Below are 7,463 nucleotides of genomic sequence, written 5' to 3'. Positions count from 1 at the left end.
AAAAAGACCCCTCTTGAATTGTTGGTAAAACAATAAGTTGAGTTATAAGTTACAACAAAGCACATCCTATTGTGACAGTGACACATAAACCAAGAATAGCTGTGAAAAACTTCCATGCTGATGAAACGGTAGCAGGGATTTTGCAAATACTTCCTCTTCACACACTTGGAGCCACACAGTCTTTGATTGAGACTTGTAATTTATCGCTTGAGTGCCTTATGATCTCCTGTGGACATGAGGTAAATTGCCCCTCTGTGTAGATGTTGAGATAGTGATCACAGCACAGCCTCAGCTTTGGTGTGTTGACAGATGGCAGCCGAAGCTTCTTCAGACAGAGGGTCAAGAAGTCAATTAACCGTGGTTCAGAAAGGTCAATTTAAAAGAACTTTTCCAATTTAATTTTGTTTTTTTTTACACATTTAAATTTCTGTCTTATTTTTTGCCTTTTAAAATGTATTAGCATGGCTTCCACTTGCAGTGATTTTCTTGTTTTTGTAATAACAAGTGTCACAAATGTTCCTGCTGCTGTCATGAATCAAGATAGTTTGCAAACATGCTAGTGGCTGCCAGTAAGAGCAGTGGTGCTTTGAGCTAAATGCTGATGGTTGCAGGCTAATATGTTAACCATCGGCTGATATTTATCTGAAATTAAGTTTAATGTGTTCACCAACTGAATTAGCATGCCAACATTTGCTTATTAGCAGTAAATGCAAAGTGTATTTGAGACTGATGGGAATGCTGTTGTTGCAGATTTATTATATTTATATTATCAAGTATTGGACAAATTCAAAGTTTGATCTGATGATTAATCGATATTACCCAAGTTAGATGTTGATTTATGAACCAAATGTCACAACAATCCATCGAAACCACAAACCTGAATTCTTTGGTGTCGAAAGAGGAAGAATCAGCAAAGTCAAGAGGACTCATCATCTGAACACCATGTTCATGTTACACAAAGTCTAATATTTGACATTATTGGGGTTGCAATATACTGGTATTGACAGTAAGATATGAAATATTGATATTTGGTTAAAAATACATGATCCCATGATGGAAGGTGTCGAGCCTTGGGGATCTCAGATGATTTTCTTTCTATGAATTGAGTGCAATTGATCTTTTCATACACTTTTGTACATACTCTCACCTCTCGACACTGAGTCAGAGATAAAACTCACAATGTTAGAGATCCATTTCATTGAGAGTACTTTTATGATTATTGATTTCTATTGGATAGTACTGCAATAATATTGTTATTGTCAATTCTTTCCGCCAAAGCACAGGACTGAACAACCGAGTAAAACTGTCCGACAAACACTTTGTATTGTACCATACGAGTGTGGCTGTGGAGCGTCAGTGGGATTTCTGTCAATCTAACTCAAAAACCATGAATTGTGTCAATTTTTCAATATGAGTCATTCCTTTTACATCCTCTTCCTAGAGTTTAAAGCACCTACGTTCAAGAATTGTCTGCATGCATGTCTCATATCGCCTGCACAAAAGCTTTGAAGGTATTAATTATCAGTTGTACCAACAGTCTTTTTCCATTGTGAAATGCTGTTACAATTCTTCGAAGGCCATTAATCAGTCACAATGGTTGTAGACAGTAATCTCTATAATTGCTCTGAGGTGGGTGAAGGTTGTCTCCTGTCTGCACACCTCACACCACATTTAGCGTGGGAGGCGGCAGGCAGCAGCCACACCTCCTAATAACCAACAGTTACTACATCAGACTGCGATATGAGGACATGCCGTATTTGCTGAAAGGCTGAAGAAAGAACCTCGGTTAATCTCATTATATCTGAGATTAACTGTGTAATTCTCAATGTGTACATTTATTTTGGGGAGTGCAGACATGTGTAATTTACATCATAAGTGGCTCGTTTTGCAATCTAAGAAGATCTAAGGATGGCTGAGATCTGAAACCCTCTGTGTCTTATGCAGAAGCACAGAGTAAGCCAACCACGTGTGCAACCACCCTACCCCGAATCATAAATACGGGGGGAGGTTTTAAAGACCCCATCATTGTACCACTGAAATATATACCCATCAAACAAGCTATTTCTGGTCTCAGCCTCTTGATGTGGTTGACTTTCTATTTTTGCCTCACCCTCGAATTTTAACTGAATGATATTGTATACTCTGACCGTAGTCCTGTTGCAAATTATATGAGGGGGAATCATCTGCAGATAGGATGAATCACAGTAGGTTATCGTAACCAGCACAAAGTCGCATGCAGGCACAAGTTGTACCGAGTGCGTCTTCAAACCCCTGTCCCAAGGATGCATCCCAAAGGTTTATTTTTACTCAGTCGTGAATGGTTATGGCAGCAAACCGCCATATGGCTGTAACATTGAGTGGTCTTGGTGGAAAATGGGGACGGAAATTATAGAGGGAGAGAGCTGGTGTCACACAGGCCTTTCATTCCTCCTCTTCTCCACGAGCTGATTGGGTAAATACACCAGGTCTCTCTGGGACTGGGAAACAGTAACCGTTCATGGGTTCATGAGGATACCGGTCACGAGCATCAGCCGCCTTTACTGTACAACAGGAGAGTTTTTTTTATTTTTATTTGAACCTTTAATCCAGAGAGTCGTGAGGCGGGCCTGCTCCTCCTCAGATGAAGAGTACCTCACAACATCTGGTTCAGGGTCACAAAGTTTCATGAAACTCCAACAAATCACATTTCCTGCAGTGCACATGAATAAGTGAATATCTTCCCTCAGTTGCCAGAAAAGTCTTAGTGACAGACAGTTGGATGTTGTGTCTAAAAGTTTCTGCAGTTATATATAGGTGACTAAAACGAAGGAAAACACGGTATAACTGCAGTATTACACTGAAAAAACATGACGTGAAGGCAAATCCACTGTTTTAACACACGTCTCCTTCATGTAATCCCTTTGTGTTTGGGAAAAAAGTGCCTCACTGACTTCACCTGCGTGGCCTGAATGCTAATGTCTCATTTCAAAACATTTCATAAGGCTACATTTTTGTGTGACCTAATATTATTTATTAACTGAAACGCACATGTTAGCTGCAACATTTCCACACCTGTGAGAGCGGCTAAGTATTTTTTTCCACTGGATCATCCGCAGCACAGCTGGAGCAATTTGCCTGCTGAGTGTTTTGATTATGAGTTCCTCAGCAGTCGACGTTGGAGCTGCTCGTTCACTTTCGTCCACCCAAAAGTGTCACTGCGCATCAGGTTTCTGAGTAAATTCAGTGATTTAAAGTTGCTTATGACTGTGCCCTTTGATGTCTAGCATGTTGTACATGGCTTGATAGTCTTGGAGAGTTTGTTGTGGCGCGGGACACGCTGTACTTTGTGCGTGTGTTTACTTTGCTGCTGTCTATCCAGAGCCCTTTTCATAGGGCTTGTATAAACAGCAGCCCGAGCAGATTCAAAATGAGACACAATGTTTAATCCAAAAACCATTTAACCTCAGTAGGCAGGGCCGTCCTCAAACGTGAGCTCATTGATTTGACTGTAATTACTGGTACAGTTTGAATTCAGCCATTGTCAACCATTAAGTGGAGTTGCTGTAAGGGGACAATGAAGCCCCGCTGCAAAACATCTTGCGAGTGACACTGATGTCAAACACATGTTTCCCCCCACAGCCCAACAGAAATAGACAAGCCTATTTAGAGGACTGGTTTGCATGCAGGCTCCAAGGACTGATGTTTGCAGTCTGCGAGCCGCAGCGGGTTTTTACATGATCAGTAATTCAAAAAGTGGTCGGCCAAAGAATTCATCTTGTGCCTCTTTGTTTTGCTGTTGCCATGCACTTGTGCTAAAATATCATTTGGTGCAACTGGCCGGCATTAAGACAGCAGAAAGTATGTCAGACGCCGTCCAAGGCCTATCAAGTGTCCGAGGCAGCGGGAGAAGGGAAAACACAAATGTTTTCAGTAGCAGTGAGCGAAACCAAACGGCGCTCTGGTGAACAATCAAAGTGAATTAGGGGGTTTCTGATGAACGCGTCAGTGTTTATTACAGCTGTTACTATCCAGATAACATCCAGATGTTGACTTGGTGGACTCGTAGCCGGGTAAAAGAGTAATTTGACGGATGGTGAGCAGAGGTTCGTCCACTGCATGTGGCACCGCTGAAGGTCTGTAATTGTCATTACCCAGAGTGCAAGGTGTCTTTGTGCTGCCCAGCGCACTTGTCTTTCTTTATCCAGAATATGAAACAAGAACAGAAGGTTACTGAAAGCTCCTACGGGCCTTTGAACTTACATCTAACAGCCAGGTGTCCTGCGCTTTCTCAAAGAGGACACACAAGGATTTCACCCTCCATTGTGCTACAAGAAAAGACTTCTCAATTACCAGGCTGCCTCAAGCTACATTTATTTTGACGGTTTTTGTTCGGTGACAGAAAAGAGCAAGAGAGACTTCCGTCTTTCTAATAGAATAAATTATGCTCGATGCAGCGGGAACGCACGAAGTGTTTCTTCTCTTTTTATGTACTTGATAAAGGAAGACATCTTTAACTTCCTTCTCATTCAAGCCGGACACATCCCTGTTTATTTAAGGTAGAGGGGGAGGGGGGGGGGGGGTTGTTTACTTTTCAAGACCAGTGCCATCACTGACAGTTGTGAAAGAAAAACATTATTCAAACTGCCCTGTTGTCGATTTAGCCTCAGGTTATACAGAACTTTCATTATCTACACATGTTTCTCTTTTTTTCACATAAAGTGCAGGGCATGTCGTTGCAGTGCCACTCTGCAGCACAGAGGAAAAAACAAATGTGTAAATACAGAGAGTAGAAGAACAACCGGGGGGCATGTTCAGAAAGCCGTACCGCTTGTCTTTATGCTCAGATCAGAATAAGAGTGAAAGGGGGACGACAAACACATCTCCACTGGTGCCATGACAGGACCCAGGCTAGTTTTTTTTTCCATGTATATCAGCAGTACAGCTCTGAGAGAGAGAAAAACAAAACAAAAAAGAGATGAAGACCGACTTCCTGTTATTGTCAGCTAACTGGTTCTGTATAATATTCTGTATATGGGTACTGTCTGAGGTTACACTCTTTGTTTCTAAACATATCTGTGAGTGATTCATGAAATAGTTGGAGATGTGTGTGATAAAAGATTTTCCCACCAAGAAACAAAGGCAGACACAATGAAACGTGTGTGTGTGTGTGTGACAGTGGCTCCTCAGCTCTGCAGCATGTGATACTGTACCTTCAAACAAAGCAACATTTTCCTATCACACCCACCATTGCATGTAAGTGTGTGAGTAAAAGTCATTTTACTTTTCATTTCCTTATGTGAAGTTTTTTTTTTTTTTTGATTGCCTACCACAATCAATTTGGTCCAAACTGAAATATCTCAACAACTATGAGATGTAATTAATTTTTCTGACATGGTTAAAGACCCAAATACTTAACACTGACATTTCCATCAATCTCAGCTCTGCTTATTTACTATTCTTAGTGTCAATTAGTAAATGTTGGCTCGCTCATATACTCTAAATTAAGAAAGCGAACATTTTTAATGTTGCGTTTATGCCCTGTGGACAGAGTACGGCGACTTTGGGAGCGTTTGTGAGTTATTCCAAGATAGTCACCCTCACTGGCAGCCGTGCAGTCAAACCATTTACACAGCCTAAATTAGCTACTTTAGCTGTGTTTCTCATTTGGAGCGGTTTGTTAACTAGTGAGACCTGAACAGACAAAGCACAGGCCCTTTTTTAAAACAAGCTGAACTGGTTTGTTAAATGGATAGTTCAACATTTTGGCAAACTGGCCATAATCCATAATCCCTATAGTCATAGCACTAGGTTTGTTACCTTTATTTGTCGGTGCAAGCTATTTTTCGAACGGTGGAGCAGAGCCGCCAACTGCTCAGAGCTACGCTACGGAGGCTAATGGGATTTCTTGGTTTCCCTCATCAAATACACAATCCAACAACTCCAAAACGCTCTGGTGGACAAGTTGTGACCTGCACATTCACCACGCTATGAGATAATAACAGAACGTTATGAGACAGAGTTGTTTCCAAGGTAAATGCAGAGACTGCTTGCTGAAAAACTGCCCCCGACAGGAACGCGCATCAGCAGTTTTGCATAAATTTACCTCGAAAACAACTCTGTCTGGTAACGTTCTGTTATTATCTCATAGCGTGGTGAATGTGCAGGTCACAACTTGTCCACCAGAGCGTTGTGGAGTTGTTGGATTGCGTATTTGATGAGTTTGATGAGGGAAACCAAGAAATCCCATTAGCCTCCGTAGCGTAGCTCTGAGCAGCTCGCGGCTCTGCTCTGCCGTTCTAAAAATAGTGTGCACCGACAATTAAAGGTAACAAACCTACTGCTAAGACTATAGGGATTATGGCAATGGGCCAATTTGCTAAAATGTTGAACTATCCCTTTAACAGCTCCAATATGCTCTGTAGACTGAAGACAGAATTTTCTTAGAAATACAGAAGCTGACGTGAATCTCGTCTGTGATAAACTGTTAAATAAATAAACCCACTGGACATCAGCGTGTCAGTGTGAGCATGTAGGAAGCAGACAGACCTTAGCGTTGAGCTCAGAGCGCTCCCACACTGAGCTCAGTCTCTTAAGAGCGGCCCGTGGAGAGAGAAATAACCAGCACTTCACAAAAAAGTAGACAAAATAAACTATTTTCTGTAACAGTTTTCTTTTTTCTCTTCCTTATAATCATCATACACCCCCTCTCCCCTCCATATATCGGGGACCTTCCTCTCTAAGGTGGTCCCTAGATATATCCCCCTGATACATCTGGGGACCACCCACTGCTTTTTTTTTCGGGGGGGGGTTCTGACCTACAGGTTAGGATCCACTGCTCTATAGTAATCCTTAATAACATGTTCTGTTCATTATGAAACTAATAGCGTCTGCTGCCGTACTGTACTTGCTGATATTTCAGACTTTGCACTGCTCTGCTGATGAGTCAGTTTCCAAGGCGAAGACAAAGCAAAACACTCGTTATATGAGCTCTTTTAATGGGAAGTAAATATGGCAACTTCACTAAATGTTTACCCTGACGTGCACTTTGACCAGGTGATACCACAAGTCAACTGACCCGAAGGGAAAGGCTCGGATGAGGCAGTGTGTGTGTGACCTATTGTCACGTACTGCACTGCTCGCTCTCCTCAGCACACTATCTGTCAGAGGTGTGTGGGCTGGAGACAGTGAGAGATTACAGCAGTGTCTCAAGGCCAGTACGGCTGAACACTCAGCTATATGCTCCTTAAACCAATATTGTTCTAACTAAGTCTACACACAGGAGGATGGAAATTTCCCTCGACTTCAGGAGTAGTAGTCTACCCTGCTCTAAAAGACCGGTTCGGACCACACACACACAGAGAGGGGAGCTCCTGGTGTTTTCTCAACCAGCCTAGCAACTATTTCGCTTGTTTCTGTGGGAGGAAGTCAATCTCGTTCACTCTCTGCGGCTCCACGTATAGTAAAAATACCTTTTCTCCAGTTAC

The sequence above is a fragment of the Trachurus japonicus genome, chromosome 17, assembly GCF_045865225.1.
Source record: "Trachurus japonicus isolate A0001 chromosome 17, Traja_1.0".
Classification (NCBI taxonomy): Eukaryota; Metazoa; Chordata; class Actinopteri; order Carangiformes; family Carangidae; genus Trachurus; species Trachurus japonicus.
This window is presented reverse-complemented; position numbering follows the sequence as displayed.